The sequence below is a fragment of the Triturus cristatus genome, chromosome 8, assembly GCF_964204655.1.
Source record: "Triturus cristatus chromosome 8, aTriCri1.1, whole genome shotgun sequence".
In the NCBI taxonomy this organism is placed as follows: domain Eukaryota; kingdom Metazoa; phylum Chordata; class Amphibia; order Caudata; family Salamandridae; genus Triturus; species Triturus cristatus.
In genome coordinates, this window is record NC_140591.1 from 929,654,974 (window position 1) to 929,673,271 (window position 18,298).

General features: G+C 42.1%; 1 protein-coding gene across 14 annotated transcripts in view; it reads left to right on the top strand.

The window, feature by feature from the left end:
• DMD (dystrophin) overlaps nucleotides 1-18,298 on the top strand; it is a 7,596,173-nt gene that overhangs the window by 2,395,035 nt on the left and 5,182,840 nt on the right. The window lies entirely within an intron of this gene.

An 18,298-nucleotide genomic window follows, 5' to 3' on the forward strand; every position in this document is an offset into this window, starting at 1 on the left:
AATTGGGGGGTGGAAGGTTGTTTGACTGGTTATTTTTATTTAGTTAAAATTACCTGACCTAAACAGGGTTTTAGACAAAAAAAGTGAAAAGTACACACTCTGTTTTATCAACTGCTGCCGGCCTTTGGTTGTAGGCAAATAGCTGTGTATTGTCCTTAATTGGCTTTAAAAAACAGAATTGTTCCATGAACTTGGCCCTAAATATTTGGTGTATTCATTTCCCCAGGTTAGTGCTGCATCTCCTAGTACTTCTCTTCCACACAATTTGTTTAGAGTCATAACCTCTGATTTACCGTTCTTCAAGGTATTCAAGGATGCTGTATTTTGGAATAGAGTTGTAATAAATTGTTCCACATTTTCAGTAAAGACCAAAATATCATCTACATAGGATGCCGCTTACACCACAATGGTGTTGAAAGAAATACCAGTGATATATTAGTTTGTTCTGAACAAGTGAAGAAAGAGTTCCATAACAAACAAAACAATGGTGGTGCTAAGGGACATGTCTGTCTGGCAACCTTGTTTTAGAAGAGAGGTCTCAGAGATAGTACCATTCAAACAGATTCTAGCAGATGGATTCTCATACAAAACCATTGTCATGCAAATAAAATCCGGGCCTTACTGATATGTGTGTTATACTGCCCTTAAAAATGTTCAAAGAACGTGATCAAAGGCCTTTTCAGCTTCAAGGGCAATGAAATATCACCTCCTGATACAGTATCAGTATCAGATGTTGTTACCTCTTTACTCTCTTTTCTCCCTTTGGCTTTTGCCCTTTTGGGTTTCTCAGGTTTTTCAGGTTTTTCACATGTAATAGCTGGCTATAATCTAGTTTCTTCCACTACGTCTTTTCTCCACCTTTCTCGTCTTTCATTCCCTATAGCGCCTAAATCATTTTTCACAGTTTCTTTGTTCGTCTTTGTTATTTCTCTCTATCTCTATCTCGAGCCATCTTTTCCCAAGCGTTTACAGCTTCAAATTGTGTTGCTCTAGGAGGTGGCTTTATTTCACAAAGTATCCCTCTCAATTTGTCAACAATTCTCAAATTTATGGAACACCATCTAGGAAATCCCAATGGGCCCTCTTAATCAGTAATCTTGCACCACTGGCGAAGCCATACACACGTGTGCTACCCTTTCTTCAATCATTCTGTGGTAAGCAAGCGTACCCTCATGAGTGGCCTCTTCACTTTCCCAAACAGCAATAGCCACATCACCTCCCATTAAGTCTTTAACAGCTTTGAGAAATTTCATGATTTAAATTTTAATTCAACAGATGGTAAAGCACAAAGTATTACCTTAAAATATTTTGATTCAGTTCTGTATATGTTGTATTTCAATAAGCCCTTCACCCAATCTGAAGCACTACTCTGTAAGTCAATCAGCCAATAGCAGCACAACTCTCCACATAGCTTAAACCAATCTTAGCATGGCGTTTCATACTAACGGAACAATACCTGTGCGGCACAATATGACAGAGCAACCTGCTCCTTGCAGCGACTCACCCTCCTTTACAATTTCTTCCAACACACACAACACTTAAATTCTACAATTCTATATGACATACAATAAGTCTTTTTCTGCTTCTTCTAAAGAAATTAACAAAACAGTTCAACAACCAGAAATTTCAGTATTTTATACCTTGCTACTTTTCTCTATTGAGAAAGTTTGACGCACACCAATGAAATCTCTACTAGCGAGAAATCACCTGATCAATGCAATGTCACCTTTGCACATCACTGATCAATATTGGTTCAATCACTACAATATTGTTACTGTCCCTATCTCAATTGTGCAGTTGATGATGTGTCAGGACCTGCACTTCAAATTATTAGCAGACAAGAATACCAACATCAAGTCTTTGTTTATAGTTTTCTATCCCGGGATCTTAGACTACTTCTTAGACTGATAACCTCTTTACCTTCTACGACAAAAGCCCATGAATATCAACAAACCGCAAGCTCATTTATTCAATTCAGTAAATCAATGTTTTTTCAAATTTCTAATCATAATTACCAACACACATTGCGACGCATGACCCTAATAATGCTCACAACTTCAATTCAGCACCTGCAACCATCTCAGAAACCTGCACTCTGTCACTCTTCAAACTTGGGCTATCGGCATTGGGCTTTTATCTACCTTGGACACTTTTTACATTTTACAGTTCATCTTTCCCACTACATAAACTATCCTCTGCTACCAGCTTTGGCAGAGCATGGGACCTTAAAAAATTGGTTTATATCAGAATTTGTGTTGCAGTATACTTGGAAATACATTCCCTACTCTTATAGGGCCCTAGGGCTATGGATCTTTGCCATAGGTGAAGAATTAATCAGTAGCTGGAAATCAACATTCAAATTACACAATATCAATTATTGGGAGTCAATGATGAGATTTTGGGATAAGTTTAAAGGGTTTTGTTAAAGTCTTTTAGTAAGTATTATCTTTATGTCTCATCAATAAGAAATCAAATCATCAGTAATACAATACAGAACCATGCATAAAGCACATTCCATAAAGGCATATTCCTGTTCTAACTCCATAAATGAGCGAAAGATACCCTTTAGAACCCATTTGGGGTTCCAGATCGAGACGTGAAAGCATAAAGTTTTATGCAATTCACATAGCACTTCTCATGAAGAGATCTTCAGGGAATTCAGTGAAGTCTCGTCAATATTGCAAATATTCTGGCAAGGGAAATGACTGGGTCTCAGCTTATAGCTCAGCAAGAAGCTTAGGAAAGTCTGCATGGAGCACAGAGCTTCAGAGTGTCTGGGTGGTTGTGTGAAGGAAAAGGTCTACTGTAGTCTAGGAACACACACTAATATAACATTTTGATATCTACAACTAAACCAAAATGTTGCATTAGTCCATCCTTTTAGTCAGTCGAATCACAATGTTTTCATAGGAATAGAATCTTCCACCGTCACCACTGTCTTGAAACAAAGACTTATAAATATTACGTGTTTCATGTAACAATAATAACAGCATTGCACAGTCGTAGTTTTATTCCCACTGGCTTTTCTTCTATAAAACAAAACAGTTCATGGGTAGGTCTGCCATTCCACAAATAAAATCATCTCTTTTCCACATGTTCTAATGTACAAAACTTAATCTTGAAGAAACATTAAAGTAAAATGTAATTACATAAATAATTTAATACTCTACTGCAGTGGTTCCCAAACTGTGGTCCGTGGACCCCCAGGGATCCGTGACACATTCCCAGGGGGTCCGCAGGCAGCAGTTGTAAAAGCACAGCAAGGTTTCTTGTATAATTAGCAGGTTTCTGGCAACAATAAAAGTGTCAAGATAACTCTGTTGATTAATGTACTTTCTAGAGAGAGATGAGAGTTTTGTCCAGGGGCAGCTTTGAGTCATCTAATGTAGCGCAGTGGGTGAATATGCCTGCTGCAAAGAACGTGTACCATGCATTTCAAAACAATATTTTATGTGCACAGCTCAGTGGTTAACTGCTTTTGTCATTGAGATTCTGTTGCCACTGTGAAGTTCATAAGTTACTATCGTAATCTAGCATTGTGTGCTATGAACTGTCATCAAAGAGCTGCATGCAAACTGCATGGTACAAGTTAGTAAGTTATGTTTTTTCCCTGTCTTTCATTATCCTGATGCTGCTAAAAAAAGGTTTGTTTGGGTATAAATAAATTCTTAATATTAAAGTCCATGCTAAACACTGTGTTATGTTCTGAATCCTGAGTTTGTACTCCTCCAGATCAAGCACTCTTAAGGAAAGCCTACCAGTATGTATGACATGTGAATCATACACCTTGATGTCCTCTTTACCTTATGTAACTTTCTCTATACACTGATTTACACACGTATAATTCATTCTTTATGTATGTGGTGAAAAGTGCTATGACACCATACACTGGTGTGAGAGGTGCTATGAAACAAATGAAATACATTTGACACATGGGCTATGGAGAGATAAGAGGCACAGTTGGAGGGTGAGCGTGAGGGAATCATTTAAGAGCCCCAACAAAGATTGTCATATCCTGGTGCTCAGTAAGGTCATCATTTACTATTCTTTGAAAGCTAATACAATTCAATATATAATAACAAATGTGTTGTACAATGTACCCTTTTTCCCTAATGTTCTTGGGGGGAGGGGCCCCATAAAGACCCCTTTTTAATGGCCAGGCTCACTCACTGCACTTGGTGTGCACCGTATGGGGACTGATCTGACAACATTTGCCAGGGCTGCTTTGGGTTTCCAGTCCGGCCATGTCAGGAGTAGGATCCTCATACTGCGAAATAAAACCAAACATTGAAAAGTTAGTCACCAAGATGTAGCACCAACCTTCCCATTAAAATGTTGGGATTGTTGCAATTTTTTTTCAATATAAAATCTTTAGTAATTCGAGTATTTTTTTGGTGTGCACTTCTTTGTGTATTTTTTTGCGAATGACTGTGTAAATGTTTGAAATTTAAATGGTACAAATTGCTTGGGGGTCCCCGACTTCCAGTAGTGACAGGGGGTCCTCAGGAGTCAAAAGTTTGGGAACCACTCTTCTATTGTTCTATGACAAATATCTCCATGGGAAGGTCGAAAACGATCTTTCTCCATTAAATCATATTGGTTTAGAAATTATCAAAATGAATAAAGTAATACAAGTGGGTGCAAGGAATAGTGTTCCCACCAAGCTCAGTCACTAACATCTCAAATAAACTTGCCAGGTAGATCTCTCAAGCAGCCTATGTTGCTGTTGTATGAGTGCAAGTGGATGAAGCCGAAGTTTGTGATAATCAAGGCAGAATGCACAGCAGTACATCTTTCTCATGTTGATAGGTAAAAACATCACAGGTCTCTTACATACTGCCTGTATATGTTGAAATTATTGGGGCTGGCTGGATGCTAATATGCTGGGGAAGGGCAGAATTGGGTGGCAAACAGAGCTTTAACAGGGTTTGGACATATTCTCAGTCAGGAAACAGTGGATAGCACTCCAGTCCCACACTCTGGGGATAGTTTAGCAAAAAGATCCACAACAGATGTCCACGTTCAGAAGCAGTTTAGTGAGTTGCAGGCCAGTCCAATATTAGTGCTGGACTGGCCGTAGCAGGCACCGGGCATTTCCCCAGTGAGCCGCCAGGGGAGTGACGGTTTTGGACCCCTGGGGACGTTTTTGTTACCAGGGTGCAATTTTGCAGCATAGCTGCAATATCGGCCCCATGTAACAAAAGTGGCAGCAGTGAGACGGGAGTGGTGCTTCCAACTAGCACCCCCGGTGGCCAGCAGAGCTGTTTGCCTGGGCCTTTTTCAGGTCCCAGTCCGGCCCTGTATATACACAAAGGTGTGAAACTGCCATTAGACTAATCTATGAGTGCAAATGCATCTTAACAAATCAGTGTGCCATTCAATCAGGACAGTGTTCCCTCCAAACCTGACTTAGACATATCACCAGCAAGGGATCAGTTGACGGGGACATGACTGCAACCTTAGGACAAAGGGTTGGGAGACCAAGTCAGGTAGTAAAAGTTCACAGAGTGCACCCATAAGGGGCATGCTGAAGGAAGATTGGATTTGCTGTTTGTGGGGTTCTTATGGATAAGGGTCCCATACAGTCTGCTAAAAACCAAAAATGGCAGAAATGGCACAGCAATAAGTCTACTTTTGGACTTTCATCTTTAAGCATGCTTTGTACACAGATGTGCATGTACCTGACTGGCTACTGCATTGCCACTGCCTGGCCTACATGGAATAAGGGGTACTGGTGACAAAGTCTTAATATTGAGTACTAATCATTGATCCTAGCGCCACCATTTCACCAACTTGGTGACAGTTAATAAACCTGCCCTTAAGCAGTCCATCCAAAGTTATACAATATTGCACTACAATGCTAACATTCTCATTAGTAGAATGGGAAATGGGAAATGGTGGAAATGGCAATTTTTCTATGTTTACCCCAAACTTTTTGTCTTCCTCCTCTTAGGATTATGACTTCATTTTTTCTGGCTTTAGGACTCTGAGCTTTTTACCACGGCTGACCAGTGCTAAAGTGCATGTGCTCTTATCTAAATTGTGATGACAATTGGTTTAATCATGAGTGGTATATTTGGTTCACTTATAAGTCCCTAGTAAATTGGTATTCTGCATACCCCGGGCCAGTAAACCAAATGCTGCTAGCCTGCAGCACTGATAGTGCCACCCACAGCCGTGGCATTTCAAACCTGACTCAGGCCTGACACTGAAGTGCCTGTGGGTGCAGTTTACTACCACCTCGACATGGCATTCCAACTACTTGCCAAGCAATAAAATCCCCTTTTATTACGTATAAGTCATCCCTAAGGCAGGCCATAGGTAGCCCTAAAGGCAGGGTGCTGTGTAAGTAAAAGGTAGGGCATGTACTTTTTTATTTTACATGTTTTGGTAGTGACAACAACCCGTTTGTTTTATCTACTGTGAAGCCTGCTTCTCTTATAGGTTAACATTGGGAATTCCTTAAATAGAATTTTTAAGTGTAATTCCTGATTGCAGAGGAGTAGCTGCTTTATGTTTTATATCATTGGATTGGTAATGACAAATCCTCTTTAGAGGTAAAGTTGGATCTTAAATTCCTAACCTAACTTTTAGAAGGTGCACAAACATAGGTTTGCCTAGGCCGGAATTATTCAGAACAGTTTTTCTGGATTTTAATTTTACCTTTTTGATTTTTTAATTCATTGTGAACTTTTTAGTGTCAAACACATAAAATCACATACATTACAAGGCATATTGCCCACTCAGATTTTCTTGAGACAATAAAATATTATAACTTTAACACATATTGCTGAAAGACTTCTTTTCAATATTTCCAAATGTAGCACATTATACTTCCATGTACAAACAATTTGAAAGTAAAACAGACTTGAAACATAGACAAACAGTTTAAAGTAAACCAGACTTGAAATTTACAAACAAAAGTCTACAATTTGTGTCGCTATATGGATGAGACTAATGGACAACTGCGCTGCAAGAAGGGGTTAAATACACTGCGTAGTTAATCTGAAAAATGGGGGGGCACCAAACAGAGTTTGTGGTTGCCTTGACTAGGAGATTTTACTTATGTTTTGTTTCACTCCCTTAGCATGGTCAAAGAGTCAACGCATGTGTCAAGAATTCCTGTCATACAAGGGAAACACGCCCTTATGTAAACAGGAGAGCTGTTACATAACTCAAGGGAAACACGCCCTTATGTAAACAGGAGAGCTGTTACATAACTCAAGGGAAACACGCCCTTATGTAAACAGGAGAGCTGTTACATAACTCAAGGGAAACACGCCCTTATGTAAACAGGAGAGCTGTTACATAACTCAAGGAAAACACGCCCTATAAAGGGAGGAACCGGGAGGTACAAGGCTGTCGGATATTGTGTTTACACCGACGTACCTGCTTCGTGAAGAGCAGTGTTCCGGAGTGGTGCTCCAGTAAGGCAAGAACGGAGGTAGGTCGAGTCGTTACTCCCTGGGCCGTGTCTTGCCCCATCGTCACCTGTGAAGGACCCGGAAGCTCTACCGGTCAACCATTGAGCTTCGCTTTTTGACTCGGCTGAGTCCAAGCGCAGTGGCGCTTTTGCTGGTTGGAGTCGTAACTCCCAGCCCGACCAGAGACACAGGGACTGCCAGCTGTAACGCACACCAGGAGGTGTTTGCCGCGTTACAGACTCGGAAGTCCACAGGATCGATCGAGCGGCTGCTCTCGGTTCAGTCTTCTTGCTTGTGATTGGGGTATCGGTGACGCATCACCAGGAGGTGACTCCGCGTCCCGGTGCAGTCTGAGGAAGAGGTTGAGCGGCTGCTCCCTTCAGGTAGAGACCCCGGCTGGGTGTTTCCCTGACTCCTCGATTCTCCCCAACACTCTTCGTGCCCCTCACAGCCTACCGATTGGCATTGTCGGCCATTTCATTTCTGCCCTCTGTTGGCATACGCCGGGATCGGCGTATATGCAGAGGACGGTTAGGACCATCCGTGCTGTGGGCTGGTAACGTACTTAGCCTGGAGGATTCCAGTGACTATAACTTTTGTTTGTTCTTTGTATTTTATTTGCCTTCATTAAAAGAACTAACCCTTCACAAGTGGTTGCGTCCTCATTGTCGTGTCTGTTAAACGATCCTGAGACGTTCAGGGCGTTACAGCATGTCAACCTCTTCAATTCACGTTCTCTTTAGGACCTTGTGAAGTATGTGATTTTATGTGTTTGATACTAAACAGTTTGAAATGAATTGAAAAGTCAAAAAGTTAAAATAAAAATCCAGGTCTCTGGTAATAATAATCGGAAACAGAAAAAACTGTTGTGAATAATTGCAGCCTAGGCAAACCTAAGTTTGTGCACTGAAAGGGGTCTAACCTCAGGCTGTAATATAGACCCAACCCCTCAAGTTAAAACACTTTTAGAAAGTGGATATTTCTCTGCTCTTAGCTCTATTGTGTGCTTTACCGGCCAGCATGTCTCCAATACACGTCTGGGAAGGGGTGATAGCTACACTTTGTGCATTCCCTCTAGACAACCACAAGTATACAACACTTAGCTGCATCTGCATCCATCTGCATACTGATGGGTCTTCCTAACTACGTAGTGGCTTGCCTCACACAAAACAAAAATCCTCCCGACCCCCCCACAGAGAGGCTGGCAGAGAGAGCTGGGCTCAAAGGAGACTTGTGCAGCACAAAGGCTTTACTTTGTCGTTACCTCCACTTCAAGGACACATTTATGTATAAGTATCAGGTTTATGACTCCCTCTCACTAGTTCACTTTGGAGACTCTGCCAAGAAGATGACCTGAGATACAGGAGGGACTGCCACTTTGCTAACTGCTTTGCTGTGTTGGTCTGCTGCCTGGGGATTACTGGGCTACAGGAGGGACTGCTACTTTGCTACCTGCTCTGCTGTGTTGGCATGCTGCCTCTGATCAAGGTGATAAGGAGGATTGGCTCTTTTCTGTACAACCTTTTGCAACCTAAATAACTCCAATGGTTTGTTGGCTTGCCCCCTGTTCAGAAACTCTCGGGGCCATCAAAGTTTTCATTTGCATAAATGAATGCTGCTATGCTCTGTAAATCTGGAGTCTGACTTTGCCTGACTTACCATCAACCAGTCCTGGGACTTCGTAGAGTGTCGGCAGCCCATTGTCGGCATCTAGATGCATCAGCGCAGTGCACAATTGAGAACAGTGTATCTGCCTTTCTCGAGCACAGACCATTGTGTTTGTTGACTTTGCCATAGCTGCAGTACCCGAAGGCAGTCCAGCGTGATCAGCACACTCTGCAAACATCAAGGAAAGATGGGCATCTGCCCTTCATGACTCCAATCACCACATTGTATCCAGCAATGCGGATTCTGATCCCAAGGCTGATGGCACTGCTGCAATCCCCCGATAAAAGTACTGTGCACTCTAAGACTTACAAGGTCCCTGCCTTCCACCAGGGCTCTCGCGGGCAGCCCCCAATGTAACGAGTAGTTCAGTATCCCACAAACTTGACATTGCATTTTAACTGTAATAATTTTGCTTCATGCTGACCTGGGGAGAAAGACTGTTCTCAATCCATGGCGTGGATTGCTGTCATTTCTCCAGTGTACCCGTAAAGAACCTACTGAAAGGAGCAAAGCCTCTTTCAGCATTGTATATTCTTGAAGATTTCATAACTCAAGATGCTTGATTTGGATTCTTATCATTTTTATCATGTTTTAAAGAGTAAAAGAGATACTATTTTCATACCTCATTGTAGAGGTTTTTTGCGGTGTTTTCACTATGTTGTTAAATCCATGTATGCAGAACTACTTTACACATTGCTTCTTATGTTAAGCCAGACTGCTCTGTTCCAAGCAACCAGAGGGTGAGCGCAGGCTGATTTAAGTGTGTGACTGACTTACCCTTACTAGAATTGTGGTCTTTACTGGCACAGGGTGAATACCTCTGCAAACTAGAGACACGATTTCTTACAGCAATAATTTGAAAGGCTAGCAGCATATTTGCTTCAACACAGCATTCACAGTTGGATTTAAACCTGCAAGCCACATTGTCTCAAAATCTGAATAAGTTAATAAATATTGAATTTACTTGGCATGTCTATCTAGGATGTAGTAAGACAACATAGAAATGACACATTAAACACTAAGGGCCCTGTTATGAGTCTGGCAGTCCAGGGACCGGTGGTGGCAGCCTTGCACATTATGACTTTAGTGGTCATGCCGCATGGGGACTGCTGAGTCCGCCAGGGAACTGGCGTTCCCTCACAGTGGTGCGGCGATCCAGAGGCATCTTTATACTTGGCGGGACCGCTGCGGTTCCGCCAAGCATATTCCGACTTTCATTACCACCACTGATTACATGGAGGTCTTTCCTCCATGAAAACAGTGGTGGTGAGGTAATAAAGGTTACCCCATGCCTTGTGGATGCACACAGGGGGGGGCACAAAATGTGCCCCCCTATCTGCATGCACAGAAGTTCCAGCTTGGCATAGACTTCTCAGTTCTTGCCGTGCAGGAACTTCATTTGATATTCCCATTGTGTTGTCTATTTTATAGGCACTGCTGTGGGAACAGCAAAGGAAATGCCAGTCAATGACAAAAAAGTAATTATAGAGCGGGTGGGCCTCACATGGGTTTAGTGGTGCGGCACTGTGGCGGTCCTGCCGACGTATCGTAAAACTCATAATCTATCGTAAGAATTTTCTGAAAGCCACATGAATATATTAATAAGGAAAATGTGTCCAAAAGCTGATCCATTAAATGATATTCTGGCAGTAGAGGTTTTATTTTAAGCAGGTTTTCTTTTGCCAGAGCAGTGTCCTTATCAAATTAAAAGAGCATGGAAGTGGTGATGAGAAAGAACGTTAGTCTTTAACTTTGCCAAATATTTTTTTTTTCTCCTGTTATGGGTGCAATATTAAACTTTACTTCATCTCATGGGCCCTGTTACTAAACAAAAAGGATAATGACCTCTGCTTCACTAATTGGGAAGTAAAGAACTACCATTATTAGGGTGAAGACTGCTTCTCAGAACTGTGGGCCAAGTTGTAACTGTGCCTGCTGTAATAATGACAAAAAAGAAGAAACAAGGGAACCCCTATAATCAAAAGGGACCAAGGGTACTAGTAAATATTAAGAGACAGCGGTCCGTTACAAAGTGAGTCAATATAGATAGCCACAAAATTACAATCAAGATTGGGTCTGTTTGTGTCTAGATGGACAGGTTACATATTGGGCAGCCCCAGCTGCATCGGAACAGCGTGGAACTCGCCACGGAGCCTTGGTCCTCGCGCCCCTTCCTTCGCCATCAAGCTCTCAAGGACTCCACCAACGTTATCGAGGTTGGTTTATCCTCCGGGCACATCCTCACAGCCTGTTCCGAGACAGGACTTCAATAATTATCAGACCGCAGGATTCGAGCGGTTATTCCCTTTCCTGAAGATCACTTGAGACCTTCTGCACGCCTGACCCAATCTCGGCCCATTGAACCAATTTCGGCTGCCTTCTCTTCACCGCTGCAAGTCCTTGACCACATGTTGTATTGCGGCCACACAGGACCAACCGCCCCAAGCCTCATCTTAGCAACTTCCCAGGCATTTTCGTTACTGCTCAGTCCTGATGATGATCCCATAACCAAGTTGGGGACTGAAACGTCGCCGACACTTGCATCTTAAAGTCTAAACTGGAAATTGTGGAAATTGTGGAGTACAAGATGTTTTTGTAATTGTGACTTGAGCTTATTTTCATTTTCACCATAAAAGTCACTTTTAAGTCACTTGCCTGTGGTACGAAATCGGCTGGTTTCCCAATACCCCTTCACGTCTTGCTCACTTACTTGTTTTGCATTGTTTTTTGCCTTAATTATGTTTATTAAATATGTAACCTGTCTATCTAGACACAAACGGACCCAATCTTGATTGTAATTTTGTGGCTATCTATATTGACTCACTTTGTAAGGGACCACTGTCTCTTAATAATTGCTGTAATAATGACCGCTCGCTCTGAAGCTGGTTTCCATTTGCATAATGTCATGGCTTAAGAAACATTTTCCTTGTTATTTCAGCACATCCATTCAAACTGCCATTAAATATGGAATTAGTTGTATATTCTGTATTTGTATTTGGGATCTTCAAATAGGTTAAGTAGTATTAGCTCAGGTGATGTATAATAGCAGCTGCCTCTAAAGTTAAAGAATTTAACGGCAGGTTAAATGAACCACATATATTCAGTCAGTTGTTCACAATGTTTTCAACCTGTTTTTCAGACATAGTGCATTAGCACAGAGGCCAGTTTTAAAACGTACTGTTAAGAGCTCACTGCATGTGAAATTATAAAGTTTTTTCTTTATAATATGTGATGTAAACAATCAGGAGAGTGTTATAAAGACCACTTTTAATAGCACTCTAGATGCTTGATGTGGCCAAGTAATTGTGCAATTAAACCGTGGATTTCATTAAATAAATACCTTGCATGACTTTTCCCATTTAAAGAATTTAACTGTACATATTTTTGTAGCACAAAATGCCAGTGAATGTAATGCGTTGCTTGCTTCTCCTGCTTTATGACTGAAACATAACATCTAGGGCTGCTTTTATTGAAGGACCATCTGGTACAATCAGCATTTCCACCAAGTGGCTGGACTCCTAGTTCTCGTTAGTATAAGAGAGGAGGCATCAGACCCTCATCCAGCCATTTCTGTAATGTTCAGTGTGTGTGACCCAGGTCTCTAAGACAAAGCTTTACCAAAGGGACAGCAACTTTTTAAAGGTGAGTGTTAGAGAGAAGGCTCAAAGCAGGAGCCGTTATATACTTAGAGCATGATTCAGAGTTTGGTGTATAGGGTACCTCATCCACCACACTCTTGGTCCACCCACTTCATTAAAGTTTAGTGAACCTTACAGTTTCAACAAAGCCCCTGTTTGTTCCATCGACAGATTGAAGGAGTATGGGCTATCAGAGGAAGTACGTTACACATCCCACCCTATATACGGTGGATGGTGTAATGTCTTATTTCTTCGCATCAGTGCCAGGCAAACCCTGGCGCTGACGTACAGAAAAACCCAAATAATGACCACCAAACCCTCTGAGGAACCTCCCAGGGTGTGGCATTAGTTTTTTGTTTGGTTTGCCTGAAACTAATTTCCAATTTGTCAGTTTGTTTCTGTAAAACAAAAACCTTAAAAAGTGTGTTGAATGGCCATCAACTGTGATCGCCCACCAAGCTTTTTGTACATTGAAAGATACCAGTGTGAGAGCTGTTTCTTTCAATATGCAGGAAGAATCATTGGCTCGATGGTCATCTCTAAAGTTGAAGGATGGTAGTCCTTGAGTGTGGTGGAAGTAATGCCTTCTGTCACCCTGATGGTTGGAGTATCGGCCATCAAATTGTAAATCAGGCCCTTGGCGTGCTCACAGGCTGCTTGTTGGGATACAGTTCAAAGATTTCCTCTGGACATCCCACATTGAGGGTGCAGATAGAGTACCCCATAGTAGGTTCCTTGGTCCACTTCCAAAGGAAGGCAAATAGTCCCTCTGCAGAAACAGAGGCAAAGCTGGACTGTTACAGTCGGTTGAGTCAGTAGGATCCCTAGGAAATCTCTGCAGATCTCCACATCAGTGTGTGCTTTATTTGACTGCACCCACAAACTTGATGTGATATGTTTTCTATATTCCTTCCAGATCACAGCCCAAAAATGGGTTTTCTAGACCAACTAGCACTAAGGACTTAGGGCTTGATTTAGGGTTCACTGGGCTGGTTACTCTGTCATGCATGTGATCTGTATCCCCTCCGTCATATTAGTAGTGCTATTGGATATAATGCACATGTAATATGGAGGACGGGATATCTGTCACATTTGTGATGAAGTAACCCATCCCACAAACTCCAAGTCAGTCCTCTAGTCAATATGGCAACATGAGAAAAAAAGCCCAGTGCAATGCAACCACTATGTGACCCACTGAGAAATTTGTGTGAGAGTTGCGTTTTAGGGAACAATCAGTCCTGTGGGATTTCACAGGAATAATTAATGGAATCCAAACCCTTTTTCTTCATGAATGGGTACACTCAAGAACATTAGAAAATCAGAACTATTGTTCATGATTTATTCAAATTTAAATCCTATCCTAGTGCACCCAATATGAATAGTAACTATTACAAAAACAAGCATTGGTATAGCCAATAGGTCTCGCCTTTGGGACCTTATAAGTGTTTAGCCATGCAACAGTTGATGTTGTTGCACCAAGGATATTGTGCTGGATAACTATACACTTATAAGGTCCCAAAGGTGAGACCTATTGGCTATGCCTCAAGTGCTCCTCCTGAGCAGCCCTGCCTGCCGATCACATAATCTTCCCGTGCCTAAATGTACCCTTGTGTAACATAACCAGAGCTCATGTACAGCACTCCAATACCTTCAGGTAGAGTTCGCGCTATAGAAATCTGCATTACAAAAAAACCACTGTGCCAGCCTGCATCAAGCGCTCCTCCCGAGCAGCCCTGCCTGCCGATCACATGATCTCCCCGTGCCTGAATGTGCCCTTGTGTAACGTAACCAGAGCTCATGTGAAGCGCTTCAATACCTTCAGCTAGAGTTTGCGTTATAGAAATCTGCATTTAAAAAAACACCGTGCCAGCCTGCCTCAATCGCTCCTCCCAAGCAGCCCTGCCTGCTGATCACAAAATCTCCCCGTGCCTGAATGTGCCCTTGTGTAACGTAACTGGAGCTCATGTAAAGCGATCTAATACCTTCAGGTAGAGTTCGCGCAATAGAAATCTGCATATAAAACAAGACAATCATGGGATGCTGAAAAAAAAACATCGGTCTAACCTCCCTGGTCATCCCGACTCTGATAGTCTGCTTTTAAGAGAAGTAGCTCTTTCAACCCCTGCCGTGAGCGAAAGCAACAGGCAAAGATTCCTTGCGCCATCTAAATGTAACAAGCGCTTAAAGACAATGGCCCCGGCGAGCGTCGCAAACAGGAAGGGAAGTGGCCGCCTACAATAATATGTGATTAAACAAAGAAGACTAGCTTAAGTTGACCAAAGTGATGCAGTACTCAAAGTAGTTCTGTCACAGACACCTTGTAGGTGTATTCATGAAGCCCTCACCCACCAACCTAGTTGGTGGCATGCTTCATCATCGGGCCCACCCAGTGACACCTAGTATGTCCCGGGTGTGCTACGACGCCTGATTACAGCGGAGCTGGTATATTGCTGAGAGTGCAGTGAGGTTGGGTGAATTGTGATTTAAAACGGCTTGGTGGTGGTCCCAGTACCCAAGGGTAAATTAAATTTTAATAACTGGGCCGACACCAGCGGTTAAAAGTAAGGCTACAGGACGTGTAAGGGTGGAGAGTTACTGCCCCCTGCGTCCTTCAGATGGTCGACATGTTTCAGCCAGTGCCTTAGAGTATTCTGGCTTTCCTCAGGATCGTTTTTAAAAGGGTGTGGTGAAAATAATACAGACTTAGTGTTGTGGTACAGACAATGTGATACACTCACTAAGGCGTTTTTCTATGTGTGAGAGGGGGATTCCCTTCTCATGCATACGCTTTGGGTTATTAGCCAAGGCTTCCTGGAGGGAAGCGGTAAGGGGATGACCAGTCTTTCTGGTCAGTGCCTGCCTTGTACCTGTTGTCCCGCCGTTGTCCTGACGGCGGGACAACAGGTACAAGGCAGGCACTGACCAGAAAGACTGGTCATCCCCTTACCGCTTCCCTCCAGGAAGCCTTGGCTAATAACCCAAAGCGTATGCATGAGAAGGGAATCCCCCTCTCACACATAGAAAAACGCCTTAGTGAGTGTATCACATAGTCTGAACCACAACACTAAGTCTGTATTATTTTCACCACACCCTTTTAAAAACGATCCTGAGGAAAGCCAGAATACTCTAAGGCACTGGCTTGAACATGTCGACCATCTGAAGGACGCAGGGGGCAGTAACTCTCCACCCTTACACGTCCTGTAGCCTTACTTTTAACCGCTGGTGTCGGCCCAGTTATTAAAATTTAATTTACCCTTGGGTACTGGGACCACCACCAAGCCGTTTTAAATCACAATTCACCCAACCTCACTGCACTCTCAGCAATATACCAGCTCCGCTGTAATCAGGCGTCGTAGCACACCCGGGACATACTAGGTGTCACTGGGTGGGCCCGATGATGAAGCATGCCACCAACTAGGTTGGTGGGTGAGGGCTTCATGAATACACCTACAAGGTGTCTGTGACAGAACTACTTTGAGTACTGCATCACTTTGGTCAACTTAAGCTAGTCTTCTTTGTTTAATCACATATAAATCCCTCGGGGACATGGACTAGCTTTCTAGTCCTCTCTCTCCCTCTTGTTACACGCGCCTACAATAATAAATAAGTGGGAGGGGTGGGAGGAGTGCAGCCAAGAGCAGGGACATGCAGCGTTTACCTTGCGGGAGCGAGCGCGATAATTACAAACAGTTTTCTCCAAAGCTCGCTCCCGCAAGGGAAACGCCAAACGTGCACGCGTTGCAATTGAAATCAATGCAAAGCGTGCACGTTTATGCGCAAAAAAGCTGATCGATTCCAAGAGGTCCCCTCCTACGCAGCGCATGCTCACTGCGTAGTCGAGACCTAATGAACAAGTTAATGGAAACGATGCTAATCAGGAGGAAGAATATATCAAAGCTATTTAAAATGTTATGATGGTTCTATAAAGCTCCTTTACATCAGTATGCCCAAACCCACATTTCTATCTCAGCTAACTAAGCTAAAAGTAGCATCTAAAGTGGCCTACTTTGAGTATCATACTTTTATGACTAATAGAACCAAAGTTCAGCAATGAACACAGCTATCTTCTTTCGCATCTTCACGCTGGCAGATAAGCCGTGGTAAGGCTGGTTCTACCTTCCCCATAGCCTTCAGAAAGGAAAGATGATTACATCTCTGTATGACCCTGAGTCTTGAGTGCCTGGCATGAAGTTATTTTCTAATCCATAACACTCAGTTCTAGTTTAGGTATTCTGTCTGCACATTATTGAACATTTTTAAAATAAACAATTAGAATTAAGCTGTTCTCACCTTTCAGTTACTTACATTCTGTGAAACCTCACTAATTGTTTCAAAACAAAAAGTGCAAAGTTGTGCTATCAATTTACATGGTAGCCTTGTGATTTATTAAAAAACAATCACTGTAAAGGCAATTCAAAACTGTACGAAAAAGCATGAATATATAATAAAGGAAACAGAATGATCACAATACATGAACAAAGCAAACCCAACGACGGACCAAGGTCAAGCACTTGGATTCCAACTATTTTCCTTCCTATTGAAGTACACTATGTATGTGTACGTGGTGCTGTCCTGCCGGTTATCATGCCGTCGGTACTTTTCTGAATAATTAGAATTATTGATCCAACAATGGATTCCTTTCCACTTTGAGTGAATATTGTCTACAATACATGATTTTATCTTTATATGAGATCTTACGTTCACTTTTAAACTTGCGGACGTGCTATTATTCACCAAATGTGTGATACGTCATTATGATTTGATCATTGCCGGATTCAAAGAATATGGAATAAGGTTTCTCTCGTGCTATCTACTTTGTGCCCTGAAGAAGTTCCTGTGTTTTAGGAACGAAACGCGTTGGCTGGCATTCGCTTTAATAAATAAGAAGACCAAGAAAAATTCTTTTGAATATATACCATTTTGGACTTTGTCTTTTAGAATGATCACAATACAATAAATAACAACATTAACAAAGGTACATGTTTTTTTAAACATACACCTGCACAAATGAATATATTTATCATTCAAAGGGGGGATACCTAAAAAACGAAAATGCGTAATAATTGTAGCATGTATGTCTCTGGGCCTCACCCTAGGTTTGGTAGATTTTCGCACCAATAAAAAGTAAAAGGTGAACCACTGTTCTGTGTTTCCATGCTGGACTGTCTGCACTATAGGTACAGAATGTGCGTGCACAGCAGTACGTGCCCGGCAGCTGTTGATGTTTCAATGCTTCAACCCTGAGACATCAGACCTATTCTTAACCATGCAATAGCCTGGTTAAGAGATTTTCATGACCACCACATCGGTATTCCATTTCCTACATCCAGAAGATAAATAGCAAAGCTGTCTCTACTTCCAGGATCTGGGAATGCTGGACCATTACATGTTTTTAACTGTGGAAATTAATATTTAATATTCCTTGACAGATTTCACCTATTTGCTCCCTTTTTTGACTCTTTTTTCACCCTTGTTTATAAAAGCGAAATGGTGGGCGCCATAATCATATTAATATTCCAATCTGTCAAATTAATAAAAATCGGACTAGCGTTATTTTCTATTTGAATG